Below are 15,227 nucleotides of genomic sequence, written 5' to 3' on the forward strand. Positions count from 1 at the left end.
GCGGGGGTCCTCAAGATGCAGCAATCTGCTGATCCCCAAACTGAGGGCATTGGGGGTCTCTTAGTAAGAGGAAATTGAGGATTATCTGAGGCCAAGAAGACTGCTGCTTCATCCCAGAGGAGGCAATAAACTAGTCTCTTAGGAAGAGGTTATTTGGAATTATCTCTGGTTGAGGACATCTAGGGGCCTCTGGCTGATTTCGGGGGTTCTCAGGCTGAGAGGAGTCAGGAGGAGCAATTAGGGAGTCTTACAGACTGGAATGTTTAATTTCAGTTTTATCTCTGCCTGAGAAGATCTTGGGGGTTTCTCACCCTGAAACAATTTAGTCGTAAGGCTCTCGAGGATCTCGGGAAGTACAGCAAAAACCCAACCTCTTGAGTGCCCTGCAGAGGCTCCTTTCTATTTTTTTCAACCTGTTTCCCCTTAATCTGCCTAGAACGTCTCTCTGAGAGAACCTACCTTGGAGGCGAAGCTGTGGCCAAGAGTCGCTCCGAGAGACGACCAAATGGGGAGACGAAATTCGGCAAGTTATATGCCCAAGCACAATGAACCAATCAGGGCAGTTGGGGAACTTGATCTGGCCAATCAGAGGTAAGGGGTAAGTAAGGCAAAAGTGAGGCCTCTTAGTCCAGGCTCCAGGGACAGGGATCCTCTTCCTATAGGGGGCAGAGACTGATTTTCCCGCCATTAAACTAAGTCACAACCTCTGTCCGGATTGGCTACTTCACGTTCAGTAGGCTCTTCCGCACGCATGCTCAGTTTTTACCTTTCCCTTCACTTAACGTCCACTGTGCGTTTATTGTTTAGTTTTAATAAATGGTATATATGCGGTAGGCTGCAATCTCATAATCCTTTCCAACAGTCTCTGACTTCCTCAGACCTAAGGATTTTAAACTGGTTTATTATTTTTGTTTTTACCATCTATAACTGCCTCCCGCCCCCTTTTTCACTACACATTAAACATTTTTTCAGAGTAATATTCTAACTAGATTGTTAGAATAGCTTGTCCAGGGTGGATGATCCTCATTTGAGAGGGTTTTCAGTACCCTTGAGGTACTTTTTGCCTCCAGAGGCACTCACGGAGAGCAATTCTGTATCTTGATAACCCTGTAGTTTTTTGTCTTCAGTATTCCGTTCAAATTCAAGACAGGATAAGAAATTCAAGAGGCCAGAATTTTTCCAAAGTCAGTCAACAAATAGCAGAGGAAGGACTCAAGATCATGTCTGGCCGATTCTTCACCACAATGCTAGTCCCCACCATAGGAGGATATTCTAAACCCCAGTGCCTCCAGACCGTGTGTGTAAATGACAGTGACACATCTGCAATCAGGAAAGCCTATGGCCACTTGTGTGGAGGGACTTGCCCTACTGTCAGGGCTGCAGACTATGGTGTGGGAAACCAGGATGGTGGGAGTGTCTGTGCTCAGCACTTTTCCACAAAGAGAACAGAAGAGACCCTCTGCACTGGTAGTGTCCACAGACCCCTGTGTCAGGGCAGGGCATGCACTAGGTGCCCCTCTGGACCCAGGATACTGTACACTTTCTGATTCCAGGATGAATGGATGAAAAGGCTAGCGTTATGTGACTCCAGTAGTTCCCTATGATTCCCCAGGAGTATTGTTCATTGAGCCCAAGATTATTTTGCTCTATGATATATTTCCACTTTTTAAAGTAAAATTTACACTGAAGTGTAACATACAGATGAAGTTTTGCACAAATCATAACTATATTGCTTGAGAGGAAGGGGGAAATCCAGGATGTGGGTGATGGCATCATTTTCCTTATGCTAAACCGTTGCTGTTGTGATCAGAAAAATATATCTGCCTGTTTTATGGTTCAATAACTTAGACTTTCTTGTATGTATTTCTGGCATGATCGACCATCACTTGAGAGACTCGGTCATTACTTCTCACATTGTTGTTTAAAACAGCTTTATTGAAATATAAATGATGTACAATATTAAACATATTAAAACCAAAAACCAAACCAGTTCCTGTTGAGTCAATTCCGACTCATGGAGACCCTGTGTGTTACAGAATAGAACTGTGTTCTGCAGGGTTTTTAAGGCTGTGATCTTTCGGAAACAAATTGCCATGCCTTTCTTCTGAGGCATGTCTGGGTGGATAGCTTCCCGCATCATAGCAACATGCAAGCCACCACAGTACAACAAACTGACAGACTGGTGGTGGACTCCAGGGATAATGACTATATATTGGTTACATTGATGTGTAGGACAAACTTTACTGTTTTTAAACCTATATTACATAAAATCAAGAAATTCCTCCATTTCTGGGTCATTAGACTAAATGATCTCACAGCCAAGAACTGAGATGAATCCCAGACACACATACCACACCCAGAAGGGCAAGGACATTTGCAGTAAGGATTTTAAAGACATTCATTGCAGAAGGAAACTGGAGCATAGAATCATGGGGACCCACAATCTGTCCCTCCAAAGCGCAACGTTTTCACCCTGAGCCTGCACATGAAATAATAATGAGATTTGTTACCTAATGGTTGGAATGTGGTGGAAAGAAGAAAGGAGTGAGAATTGGGTTGTAGGGATGAGTGGGGAGCAACACTTTTCTGAGCGTAACTTTTTGTATATCTTTGACTCTTAGAACCATAGTAATGTTTCACATATTCCAAAAAATAAAGTGGTTATCTAGTTACCTAGTGCTGCTTTAATAGAAATACCATAAGTGGATGACTTAAACAAACAGAAATTTATTTTCTCATGGTTTAGGAGGATAGAAGTCTGAATTCAGGGCACCAGCTGTAGGGGAAGGCTTTCTCTCTCTGTTGGCTCTGAGGGAAAGTCTAGCCATCAATTTTCCCCTGGGTCTAGGAGTTTCTCAGTGCAGGGATTCCAATCCCAGCTCTTCTTTTTTGGTGGTAAGAGGTCCCAGAAAGGTGTACGGCTGCCACTATCCACTTTCCAGTGGTGACTGCATATGGCCCAGAAACATCTGTAAACCAGGCATGAGTTTTCTTTTCCTCAGTCAGCTGATCACAAGGAGCTCCACGTGAGCCATAGGTGCAGACTGGGAGGTGGAAGGTAATGTGACAGGAGTGGAGACCATGCGCATTTGGGCCTCTTCCTCATGCAACTTACTTGTGCCTTCAGGTCCTGCTTGGGCCTGATCTTGTATATACCTCTTCCATTTAATGATAGAGTGCTTCTGTGCACTAATGATTTTATGGCTCTGTGGGTCAGACAACACCCAGTTCATGATGGGCAGCTCAGGCCGCATAGTGACTTGGCAGCCAGTGGTTAAGCGTTCAGTCTCTACTAAGGCCCAGTAACAAGCCAAAAACTGTTTCTCAAAAGGAGAGTAGTTATCTGCAGAGAATGGCAGGGCTTTGCTGCAAAATCCTAAGGGTCTGCGCTGTGATTCACCAATAGGGGCCTGTCAAAGACTCCAAACAGCATCGCTATCTGCCTCTTTCACTTTGAGCACCATTGGATCAGCTGGATCATATGGCCTAAGTGGCAGAGCGGCTTGCACAGCAGCCTGAACCTGTTGCAGAGCCTTCTCTTGCTCTGGGCCCCACTCAAAACTAACAGCTTTTCGAGTCACTTGATAAATAGTCTGGAGTAGCACACCCAAATGAGGGATATGTTGCCTCCAAAATCCAAAGAGGCCCACTAGGCGTTGTGCCTCTTTTTTAGTTGTGGGAGGGGCCAGATGCAATAACTTACCCTTTTTTAAAAAAATTTTAGGTGAAGCTTAAATTTTAGGTGAAGCTTACATAGCAAATTAATTTCCCATTCTATAGTTCGTACACAAAGTGTTCCATGACATTGGTTCCGTTCCCCACAATATACCTGCCCTACCCCCATTTCCGTCCTAGGTTCTCCATTTCCTTTCGTCCTGAATTGCTACCCCTTCCTGCTTTCTCTTCTTTGCTTTTGGGCAAATGTTGCCCTTTTGAGCTTGTTTGTATAGTAGATTGTTCTAAGGAATATGTTTCTCTTAGATGTTGTTTATTTTAAGGGCCTGTCTATGGTTTGGAGGCCCTGGTGGCCCAGTAGTTAAGAGCTAGGTCGTGCTATGGCTGCTAAACAAAAGGTTGGCAGTTCAAATCCACCAGCGGCTCCTGGAAAACCCTATGGGGCAGTTCTACTCTGTCCTATAGGGTCACTATGAGTCAGAATTGACTCAACGGCAACGGGTTTGGTTTTGGTTTGGTCTATGGTGTCTTAGAAGGATGTCTTAGGGCCATAATCTTGGGAGTTCCTCCAGTCTCTATCAGATCAGTAAGTCTGGTCTTTTTTGTGAATTTGTTTTTTTTTCTGCAATTTTTCTGCTGCTTTTTCTGGGACACTCTGTTGTGATCCCACTCAGAGCAGTCGATAGTGGTAGCCAGGCACCATCTAGTTCTTCTGGTCTTGGGGTCATGTAGGCTGTGGTTCATGTGGTCCATTTAGTCCTTTAGACTAATTGCTCCTTTGGGTCTTTGGTTTTCTTAAGTCTCTATTGCTCCAGATGGTAAGAGACTTATAGTTGTATCTTAGATGGCTGCTCGAAAGCTTTTAAGACCCCAAACACTACTCACCAAAGTAAGATGGAGAACTTTGTCTTTATGAACTATGCTGTGCCAATTGACATAGATGTCCCTCAAGCTTATGGTCCTTTGCCTTTGAGCCCAGGAACTTCATCCTGTGATGTGTTTGGTTATGTCTAAGAAGTTGCCCTGACTGTGGCCCCCTTGTGTGCTCTATTGTCTATATTGATATATAAGCATCACCTACAGTTATATATGCAGAGCTATCCACCACCAGACCTGTATCTGCAGATGGATGTGTTCCGTTACATACTCCCACACCTCTTGGCATATCTATCTACCTATGTATCCATTCATAAATTAGTGTTTGTTAATACTATTGTTGCAGGATTGTCTATGTTATAGTAATTACTGTTGTTGCCCTTCATTCTTGGGTTCCTCTCAGTGTCCTCCCATTTCTTCGTCATGTTTTGCTAACTTCCCCCATGTTGTGTATTGACCTTTCCTTCACCAAAATTAACAAGCCTTCTATCTATTTGCTAATTACCTCCCCCCATCTCTGGTAACCATCAAAGAAAGTTTTTTTTCTGTGTGTAAACCTTTTCTTCTTTCTTTATAATAGTGGTCTCATACAATATTTGTCCTTTTGTGATTGACTTATTTCACTAAGCATAATGTCCTACAAATTCATCCATATTGTGAGATACTTCACGCGTTTGTCATTAGTCTTTATCATTGCATAATATTCCATTGTATGTATGTACCACAGTTTGTTGATCCACTCATCTGTTGATGGGCACTTACGTTGTTTCCATCTTTTTGCTATTGTGAATAATGCTGCAATGAACATGGGTGTGCATATGTTTATTCGTGTGACAGCTCTTATTTCTCTAGGATATATTCCTAGGAGTGGGATTGCTGGATAGCATGGTATTTCCCTTACAAGCTTTTTAAGGAGGCGCCATACCGTTTTCCAAAGTGGTTGCACCACTTTAGATTCCAACTAGCAGTGTGTGAGTCTCAATCTCTCCACAACCTCTCCAACATTTGTTATTTTCTGTTTTTTTTATTAGTACCAGTAATGTTGAGGTGCAATGGTATCTCATTGTAGTTTTGATTTGCATCTCTCTAATGGCTAATGATAGTGAGCATTTCCTCATGTGTCTGTCAGCTTCCTGAATGTCTCCTTTGGCGAAGTGTCTGTTCATTTCCTTTGCCCATTTTTTGTATTTTTGTTACTGAGGTGTCGAAGAATTCTATACATTTTAGAGATTAGACCCTTGTTGGATATGTCATAGCCAATTTTTTTCCCGCAGTCTGTAGGTTCTTTTTTTACTCTTTTGGAGAAGTCTTTTGATGAGAATAAGTGTTTAATTTTTAGGAGGTCCCATTTATCTAGTTAATCTTCTGTTGTTTGTGCATTTTTAGTTATATTTGGTATTCTATTTATACCATATATGAGGTCTCCTAAGATTGTCGCTATTACTTCTTCCATGATCTTTATAGTTTTAGGTTTTATATTTAGGTCTTTGATCCATTTTGAGTAAGTTTTTGTGTATGATGTGAGGTATGGGTCCTGTTTCATTTTTTTTTACAGATTGACATCCAGTTTGGCTGGCACCATTTATTAAAGAGACAGTCTTTTCCTTGTTTAATGGAATCTGGCCCTTTGTCAAACATCAGCTGACCATAGGTGGATGGATTTACATCTGGGTTCTCAATTCTGTTCCACTGGTCTATGTGTCTGTCATTGTACCAGTACCACGCTGTTTTGACTACCGTGATTGTATAGTAGGTTCTAAGACATGGTAATGTGATGCCTCCTACTTTGTTCTTCTTCTTCAATAATGCTTTACTTATCTGGGGCCTCTTTCCCTTCCATATAAAGTTGGCGATTAGTTTTTTCATCTTGTTAAAGAATGCTGTGGGAATTTGGATCAGGATTGCGTTATATCTGTAGATTACTTTGGGTATTATTGATATTTTCAAAAGCTTGAGTCTTCCTATCCATGAGCATAGCATGTTTTTCCATTTATGTAGATCTCTTTTGGTTTCTTGCAGTAGTGTTTTGTAGTTTTCTTTGTATAGGTCTTTTACAACTCTGGTTAGATTTATTCCTAAGTATTTTGTCCTTTGGGGGGGGCTATCGTAAATGATATTGTTTTCCTGATTTCCTTTTCAAAGTTCTGTTTGTTGGTGTAGAGGAATCCAAATGATTTTTGTATGTTGATCTTGTATCCTGCTACTTTGCTGAATGCTTTATCCTTCACTTTAGAAAGAATATATCAACATGCCCCACACCACATGATCCATAGAAATTTCACTGAGGTGGAAGGTGCCTGAATTTTTGTCAGATTAATTTCCCACCCTCTAGCTAGCAAATCCACCAAGTGTCTGTCAGTTTGTTGTACTGTGGTGGCTTGCGTGTTGCTGTGATACTGGAAGCTTTGACGAAGATCAAAGACCACAGCCTTTGGTATGGATTACACCTCAACATAAAGAAAACAAAAATCCTGACAGCTAGACCAATAAGCAACATCATGATAAACAGAGAAAATATTGACGTTGTCAAGGATTTCATTTTGCTCGGATCTACAATCAACGCCCATGGAAGCAGCAGTCAAGAAATCAGATGACTCTTTGCATTGGGAAAATCTGCTGCAAAAATACTTTTTAAAGTATTAAAAAGCAAAGATGTCACCTTAAGGACTAAGGTGTGCCTGATCCAAGCCATGGTGTTTTCAATCGCCTCATATGCATGTGAAAGCTGGACAATGAATAAGGAAGACCAAGGAAGAATTGATGCCTTTGAATTATGGTGTTGGCAAAGAATATTGAATATACTATGCACTGCCAGAAGAACAAACACATCTGTCTTGGAAGAAGTACAGCCAGAATGCTCATTAGAAGCAAGGATGGTGAGACTAAGTCTCATATACTTTGGACATGTTATCAGGAGGGACCAGTAATCCCTGTAGAAGAACATCATGCTTGGTAAAGTAGAGGGTTAGCGAAAAAGAGGAAGACCCTCAATGAGATGGATTTACAGTGGCTGCAACAATGGCCTCAAGAGTAACAACGATGGTGAGGATGGTGCAGGAGCAGGCAGTGTTTCATTCTGTTGTACATAGGGTCACTATGAGTCCAAATTGACTGGACGGCATCTAACAACAACAGCACCTAAATGTCTTACCAGTAAGTCTAGAATCATTGATATTTCTTCCTCACTAGATCCAATCAGCATAATGCCATCAATGCAATGGACCAGTGTGACGTCTTGTAGAAGGGAAAGGCAATCAGGATCCCTGTGTACTAAATTATGACATAGAGCTGGACAGTCGATATATCCCTGAAGGACAGTAATGAAGATAAATCCTTCCAATGGGCAGAATTTCAAGCAGTGCACCTGGATGTTCACTTTGCTTGGAATGAGAAATGGCCAGATGTGCAACTGTATACTGATTCATGGGCTGTGGCCTATGGTTAGGCTGGATGGTCAGGGATTTGGAGGGAGCATGATTGGAAATTGGAGACAAGGAAGTATGGGGAAGAAGTATGTGAATAGAGCTTTCTGAATGGGGTAAGAAGTGAAGATATTTGTGTCTCACATGAACGCTCACCTAAAGGTGCCCTCAGCAGAGGAGGATTTTAACAATCAAGTGGATAAGATGATGTGTTCTGTGGAAACCAGTCATCCTCTTTCCCCAGCCACTCCCATCATTGCCCAATGGGCTTGTGAACAAAGTGGCCATGGTGGCAGGGATGGAGGTTACAGCAACATGGACTTCCACTCACCAAGGCCGACTCAGCTACAGCCACTGCAGAGTGCCCAATCTACCAGCAGCAGAGATCAACACTGAGTCCCCAATATGGCACCATTCCTTGAGGTGATCAGCCAGCAACCTGGTGGCAGGTGATTACGTTGGACCACTTCTATCATGGAAAAGGCAGTGTTTTGTTCTTATTGGAATAGACGCTCTGGATATGGATTTGCCTTCCCTGAACACTATGCTTCTGCCAAAACCTTCCATAGACTTACAGAATGCCTTGTCCACCATCATGGTATCACATACAGCATTGCCTCGGCTCAAGGGACTCACTTCACAACAAATGAAGTGTGACAATGGGCCCATGCTTATGGAATTCACTGGTCTTACCATGTTACCCATCATTCTGAAGCAGCTGGCTTGATAGAATGATTGAATGGCCTTATACAGACACAATTACAGTACCAGCTAGGTAATAATACCTTGCAAGGTTGGGGCAACGTTCTCCAGGAGGTTGTATGCTTTAAACCAGCATCCAATATATGGTGCTTTTCTCTCATAGCCAGGATTCATTGGTCTAGTTATCAAGGGATGAAAATGGGAGTGGCACCACTCACTATTACCCCTAGTGACCCACTTTAAAAATTTTTGCTTTCTATCCCCGCTACTCTATGCTCTGCTGGTCTAGACGTCTTAGTTCCAAAGGTAGGAATGCTCCCACCAGGAGGCATAACTTTGATTCCATTGAACTGGAAGTTAAGAATGCCACCTAGCTACTTTGGGCTCTTTATGCCACTGGATCAACAGGTAAAGAAGGGAGTTACTGTATTGGCTGGTGTGATTGATCCTGATTACCAAGGGGAAATAGGATTGATATTACATAAAGGAGGTAAGGAAGCTTATGTCTGGAATACGGGAAATACCCTACGCCTTTTAGCACTTCCGTGCCCTGTGATTAAAATCAATGGAAAACTACAGCAACCCAATTCTGACATGACTACTAACGGCCCAGACCCTTCAGGAAAGAAGATTTGTGTTACTCCACTAGGGAAAGAACCCAGACTAGCTGAGGTGCTTGCTGAGTGCAAAGGCAATATGGAATAGGTGGTGGAAGAAGGTAGTTCTAAATACCAGACACGACCACGTGACCAGTTGCAGAAATGAGAACTGTAATTGTTATGAGCATTCTTTCCTTGTATGTGTGCATAAATTATTTTTGTTTCCTTCACTTATAAAATATAAGTTGTAAACAAGGTTAATGTGTTTTCGGTTTTACATATGTTAGTTGTATAATGTTTGGCACAAGTGTGACTTTGTAATTGTCCTATTTAGACATTGTGTATGGTTTAAGGAGATGTGTACAGGTGCCAAGTTGACAAAGGGTGGACCGGGATGGCTTAGGTTGTGTGTCAACCTGGAAGGGCCATGATTCTCAGTGGTTTGGCAGTTACATAATGATGTAGTTTGGCAGTTATGTAATGATATAGTTACCCTTCATTTTGTGATAAAATGTAATCACCTCCATGATGTGATCTGATGTGATCAGCCAATCAATTGTAAGGGGAGTTTCCTCAGGGTTGTGGCCTTCATCCAATATACATGGATGTTCTGACAAATCTTACTGCCTTTTTCTTGCTCTGGATCCTGCATCTGGCTTGTCATGTCTGACCTCCGGTTCTTGGGACTTGAGCCAGTGGCCTGCTGTGTTGCCTGCCGATCTTGGGATTCATTGGCCTCTGCAGCCTGTGAGCCAGCAGCCTGCCATCTTACCTGCCAATCTTGGATTCATCAGCTTCCACAGCCCATGAGCCAGCAGTCTGCCCTCTGACCTGCTGATCTTGGGTTCGTCAGCCCCTGCAGCTACCTGAGTCAGGAGAAGCCTCCAGCCTGATGCCTGATCCACAGACTTGGGACTTTCCAGCCTCTACTACTGTGTGAGCCATTTCTTTGAGATAAATCCCCCTCTCTCTCTGTGTATATACATATATATATATATACAGTTCACTGGTTTTGCTTCTCTAGAGAATCCAGCCTAAGACATAAGGGAAGTAAGGAAGTGGGTAAAAAATAAATAAATCAAAATAAATGAGGATGAAGGGGAATCCAACATGGAATGCAAACAGTAACAAGGGAACCTAATGGTATTACAAATGAATAACATAACCACAGTGAAGGGCATGGGAAAGCAAAAAACTGAACTAGGTATCTTTGGAAAACAATATTTTGACCATATACTTTAAGGCAAAAACCAAAAAGAACAGTACATAAATATTGTACTTTAGTTAGTAAAATTTTTTTACACAGGAGTATGGTTAGGAATTCTGAAACTATGTGTATATGAGCATTGAGCAAATAAGGAGGTATAGCACACATAATGAGGGTCAATGTTTCTTGTTCTCAGAGAAAGGCATTATAAATATGGAAAGGAGGAAGGTGAGAGTAAGCCCTAAGGTCTTAGATTGGAATCAGAGGTATTGAGAAGTACAGCTCCTGGCTAAAAACCTGTGTGTGATCTTTCAGGTCTGACCATAGGCAATTACAAGGGCTTTACCTAGCTCATCTCAGGGGAAAGATGCTCTCCCCAACCAGAGTTGGTGCACAGCCAGTGCCACACAGTCTCTGAAGGAAGTCAACCAAGGACTCAGCTGCGCTCCCCCCACCCCAAGCCATGCTCTTTCATATGTCTGCATTCTTAGCCCAGGTGTCTTCATACAGAGGCCTCTTTATCATGGGCCTTTGGCAGAGGCCTTCATCCCTTGGGTGCCTCTGTGAAGCCTGCTTATCAGGGGGTGGGGTGGTGGGGGTGCCTTGAAAACACTTTTGCCACTCTGACAAAGTATTCAGTACTTTTCCATTCCTAGCCCTCCTCCCTCCCCTCCCCTGTCCTGAGGTCCATAAAATTGTAGGAGCCTTTTGTTCAGGGCTCCCTGGGCAGTGAAACGAACCTCAAGGCTGCACTGATTCACCTTACCCTTGCCCAGATGTCATTCCTGGGGAAATATGGAACAAGGGGTAGCCAGTGTGCCTTCTCTGGGTATCTCTTGCTTATACTATCACAATAAGTGATAAAAGGCTTGACACTTTCATTTTGGCTAGTTGTCTTAATTGGCTACTTGGACACCTGGCAGCTCAGCTCAGCGCTCAGCTCAGCTCCCTGACAGTATCAGTACGAACCCATGGGGACAGTCTACAAAACAACCGGCCTATGCTCTGCAAAAATGTCAATGTCATAAAAGACAAAGAAAGGCTAGATTAAAGAAGACTGAAGAAATATGACAAGTAAACGCAACACACCATCCTGTACTGGTTCCTGGAAGAGAAAAAAATGTTTTATTTTTCTATAAAGGACACTACTGGGACTATTGGTGCATTTTGAAAAAGGTCTGTAGATTAGATAATAGTGTTGTTTCGATGTTAATTTTCTGATTTTGATTATTATACTGTAATTCTGTAATTATATTTATAGGGAAAACACACTAGTATTTAGAGTTACTAGTATTTAGGGGCATTTATTTTCAAATGGTTCAGAAAAAAATAATTATATGTACGGTAGATCTATCAATAGATACATATAGAGAGAATGATAAAGACAATGGGTAAAATATTAACATTTGGGGAATCTGGCTGAAGGGCACATGGGAGTTTTTTGGACTATTCTTGCAACTTTCTATAAGTTTGAAATTATTTCCACATAAAAAAGTAAAATAAATGCAAACAGTTGGACCTCATCCTTGACCTACTGGACATAAATTCTGGGTCTGGAGCCCAGGAATATGCATGAAGGCCATTAAACACTGTGTCAGAAAATTTTTGAGAAAGGCTTTGATCTTAACTTCATGAAAATTCTTAATTTCTAGGGGTCTTGTCATACTTAGTTTCCCACATATTTGAGTGCGCTATTAAAGATGAACATAGCTACTGTATAACACTAACAAAGCCTAGACATGATTGTGGCTTTAATCAGGACCACACAGAAGATTATGTGTCCCCTGTTCTCCACATTGAATCTGGGCCTTGGGTCATGCTTTTATCATCTACGTCCCTCAAATCTGACCTCAATCTCTGTCCTCTGTTAGCTCTTCCACCATCACTGCCACTCAGGCCTGACCTTTCATCTGGCTCTCTGTTCAGCTTTCCCTCTACGCAGGCTTCGATTAATGTTTCCACCACTAATGCCTCACTTGTTGGGGTATCTGACTTAAGTTTTGGTTAACTATTCCATCATCAATTCACTTTTGGCATGAAAACCAAACATGAGTCTTTTTTTTTATTTCTTCCTTCATCAATTCACAGCTTTTTCTGCTCTGTGAATCAAATCTAGGTCTCTGTTAATTCTTCCACCTGATCTATATATTAAATCCTAGTCTCAGTTATAGATTTCACCATCCATGCCCCTCTGTTCTGACCTTGAATTGGCTATCTATTAAATCTGGAATCATCAATGACTCAGCTTTAACCTTCAAACCTAGGGTTCTGTTAAGTATTCCACCATCAATGCCCCTATGTTTTAGATCTTAAACCTGGGCCTTTGTTAACTTTTATACCATCAATGAATGCTCCTGTGACCTTGATCCAGGGTCCAGGATCTCTGTTGAGATTTCCACCAACTTCCGTCATTCTGACCCTGAACCCAGGCCTTTTGAAACAATTCTGACATCATAGCCCAGGCCCCTCATTGATTCCCATTTGGTATGAATTCAAACCTTGTCTACCATCAGTAGTTTTCCCCTATTAATGTCCCTGAGCCTTAATGAACTCTTCCACCACCCTCTGGTCTGAACTGAAAATTGGGCATTGTGGTAGACAGAATAATGACCTCTTACAGTCATTCATGTCCTAATCCCTGAAATCTGTGAATATGTTAACCTTACACGGCAAAAGGAACTTTGCAGATGTGATTAAGTTAAGGATCTTGACATGGAAAGATTTGTTCTTGTCCCTTAACTCTGTCCAACCTGGGCCTCTATTAACTTTTCCAACCTAAATTAACCTCTGATTTTACCTTGAACTCAGGAATCTGTTATTTATTCCACCATTAATAGGTTCTGATCTAAATCTAGAATCCAAGTTTTGAAGGTAGAAAATTAACAATTCATTTGGGTGTCTGTATTAAATTTGAGGTTCTGTTCACTTTTACACTTATCAGGGTTAATTTGTGTGTGAATCTTTCCTCACCTCCGTTAACTCTGTCCCAATCACTGTGCCTCTGGTCTGTACATTGACTGCAAGACTCAGCTAAATCTTCCCTACCTATGCTCCTCTGGTGTGTGCAGAAAATTAAACCTGTGCTAACGCTTCCACCATTAGTGCTCCTTGTCCTATGTGCATCAACCCTAGCCCTCAGTTAACACTTTATCATAATCTTTGGCTAACTCTTCTACCATCATTGCTCCTTTGGTATATAGAACATGAGTTGTGGGCCTTTATTAACTATGCCACCATTAATGGTTCTCTGGTCTAACTCTCAGATTTGGGTCTAAATTGACATTTCTACCCTCAAAGCCTCTCTGGAATGATTTAGAAACTGGAGTGCTATTCTGTCATCAGTGCCCCTCTGGTTTGACCTTGAAGCAGGGTTTTTGTTAAGTTTTCTCGGTCTATACACCCAGGGAGAGATCTTGAATCCTAGGACTTTCTTAACTATTGCACCGTCAAAGCTCCTATCTTTTTAGATATGGAAGCCGAGCCCTTAGTAACTATTCAGTCTCGTCTGGGCTGTCTCCCAACCCAGCCCTTTGTTAAGTCTTGTAAAATCAGTGTCCCTTTGGTCTTACCTTGAACCTCTGACTCTATTCTTTTAGCTTTGATATGGGCTTCATGGGCTCGCCGTGAGTCAGGGTAGACTCAACGGTCACTGTTGTGTGTGTGTGTGTGTGTGTGTGTGTGCGCGCGCGCTACAAAAGGTCACATTTGCCCGCTTTAATTAACACGGGGGAGAAGGTCCAGGCTGTGAGTGACAGATGGAGGCGGGCCCTTCAGTCTTCGAAGGAGCCACTGGAAGACCGCGTGCGAGTGAAGCCAAGACTGTGAGTGACAGACGGGGGCCGGCCTTGCCTCATTGAAGCAACAATGTGAGGCCGGGAGGGCGGTTAGTGACAGGTGGGGTATGTGTATGAGCCCCCTAAGTGAATGCATTATGTCAAAAGGCTCATTACTTTCCCCAGGATGTTTTAGAAATGATTTTCCCGCAGAGGAATCTCCCAGGCAGTGCCGCTACCATCCAGCTTTACTACTTTACCTCTTGTCCCCACCGAACAGCCCACCCCGTCGCGTTACCCGGTCTTTGCTCACGCCCATTCACCCCGACCTAAACATCGCGGCAGTCCCCAGCCTCACACTGGTTTTTAAGTACCAATTGCGAATACCCTGCTTCCGAAATATCGCGGGGACCCCTGGGGCCCTCAAACGCGCATCTTCTCTGTCTGGAATGGAAGCCCAGGCTCGCGGCTCCCTGGCGGTAGCAGTGTGAAGTCGCAGTCGTTGTCCAGTCGGGCGACAGAGTTCCTGGCGAGTACGAAATGAGGCCATTTTTATTACTGGTAGAGCTTGACTTCCCGGCTGCTTCTGAGCGTGAGAAAGATAAGCTAACGCGTCGTTGGTATCCACCACGGAAGACTGGAAGGGGAAGGGAATTTCGGGGGATAGTGAACCCATTTGTGCAAGCGAGGAGACAGGTATGGCTTGAGAAGGCGCTTTTGGGTCCTGAGAGCAGAGCCAGGGTGAGGGACCCAGCTGAATGATGTGAGTTTGTGTGGTCAGTGATGGAGGCCTGTGGAAGGACTAATGAGAGGTCCTTTGGACTGAGTGATGTGGAGGACAGTGATAGGGCAGTCTGTTGGATCAGGGATAACGGTGTATGGGATATGGGACGTGGAGCTTGTGGGGTGAGTGATGGGTGTCTACAGTGAGTGATGGAGGGTCTGTGGGGTTAATGATGGGAGGAGTCTGTTG

The sequence above is a fragment of the Trichechus manatus genome, unplaced genomic scaffold, assembly GCF_000243295.1.
Source record: "Trichechus manatus latirostris isolate Lorelei unplaced genomic scaffold, TriManLat1.0 scaffold00046, whole genome shotgun sequence".
Lineage (NCBI taxonomy): Eukaryota > Metazoa > Chordata > Mammalia > Sirenia > Trichechidae > Trichechus > Trichechus manatus.